This window comes from Austrofundulus limnaeus, unplaced genomic scaffold (genome assembly GCF_001266775.1).
Source record: "Austrofundulus limnaeus strain Quisiro unplaced genomic scaffold, Austrofundulus_limnaeus-1.0 Scaffold186, whole genome shotgun sequence".
Taxonomy (NCBI): domain Eukaryota; kingdom Metazoa; phylum Chordata; class Actinopteri; order Cyprinodontiformes; family Rivulidae; genus Austrofundulus; species Austrofundulus limnaeus.
In genome coordinates this window covers 292,168-293,894 of record NW_013952588.1, presented here as the reverse complement: position 1 = coordinate 293,894, position 1,727 = coordinate 292,168, and positions in this window count along the sequence as shown.

Genomic DNA, 1,727 nt, shown 5'->3' with positions numbered 1-1,727 from the left:
TAAATCTGTGCCATTCCACATTATTACAAATAACTTCATTTCTGGACATTTATGGTTTGATTTCTTTGTATGTRTGGATCACTTGGGTTGTTACTGACATCTGGTGAAAATTTCATGTCATTAGCACCTCTAGTAATATATTTACTGAGAAAAATGGAGACGTGTTCAATACTTATTTTACCCGCTGTAATTTCAAACGGAAATCAGTCTAACCTGACAGGTGTGCTAAACTTGACTTATTATTTTCCTCTAAAGTCAGTGATGTATGACTAAAGGACAGCTAAAGGAGAAAAAAACTATCAACAGCTACTAGACAGAACGTCACTTCAAAGATGGCTAAACTTTCCCTTTAGGAGCGGGTTGGAGCTTGTGCTTCTCAGTCCACTATATTCAAACTGGACTTCTGACAACAAAGAATTTTCACTCTTTTGTTATGAAGGAAAGAAAAGTTGTTTTGTTTTAGCATTAACACCCCAGACGAGTCATCAGTACACCATAAATCCACTAAATATACAAAAGAAACAAATTACATTTTTTCAGTCTAAGTGTTCTGTATAGGGAACAAAATTTTCCCATTAAAAATAAACTAAAATAAATTGTTCAGACCCCTTAAAAATCACAATTACTGTAGTTTCCAGTATACTAGACATAAATCATACCTAATAACATTGCAGACACAGTATTTAGAGAAATAATAATGAAACCACAAATATTAATGACAATGAAGGAGAAACTATGTGTTTGTGGGTTTTCTCTGGGTACTCTGGTTTCCTCTCACTGCTACAAAATGCATACAACTAGTTATTCTAAACTCGCACAACAAAATGCTTAACCGCACAGTGAATTTGCAAATAGGAAAATAATGGCCTTGCTGTACTTTTACTGTAAAAGTCTAAATTAAAGTAGGAACCGGCGAACAGATGGAACCGATTCTCCACAGCAGGTTGTGTTACAGGATAACTGGCACCATTTGGCGTAGGATGCCACACAAATGTTGTCAGTTGGTGTGTTTTAGCACCAAGCCTGCCCTGCCAAGCATCTGCCAGATTTAATGAATACCCACGATGCAACTGTGTGCGTATAGCATGGAATGATGAAAGTGGCTGCGGCTCATTGCCAGTCCACCGCTCTCTAATAACTTTGGCCTTCCACTGATGTGGTAAGCGGCACAAATGGCTATGACACACTTGTTAATGTGCTGTTGTAATGTGTGCAGCAGATTTAAGCCATTTCCATCTGGAGCTAGTTTACTTTATTATGCCATTTTTCAAAATATATTCTTATATTTCCAGTAGAAGACGAGGTGTCTGTTCATTCATCTCTTCTTCCATCCAGTTTTAAAATTTAAAACGTGATTTGGAAACAAAATGTTTATTTAAACCTAGTCAGAACATCAGATTCATAAATCACAAACTGGTTTAAATGTTTGGGTTTGGTTAGTTTCTTTTGTTTAGGAAGGTTTCTCATGGAACTCATTTTACAGAGATAAGGCTAAAATTTGGTGCAATAGTGGCTGTGCACTGTAACGTAACACATACTCGAAGAGCGCCACATTGGGCTAAATCTTTGCTCAAATTTTTTGCATTAAAGGCACAGTGTGTAGGATTTTTGTCAAGTCTTTTAGCCGAAATTGAGATAATCACTAATGACAATAATAAAAAACATGTCTAATCATTGCAGACAAAGACCTTGTTTTATTATTTTTACCTTATAAAAAGCTGTTTATA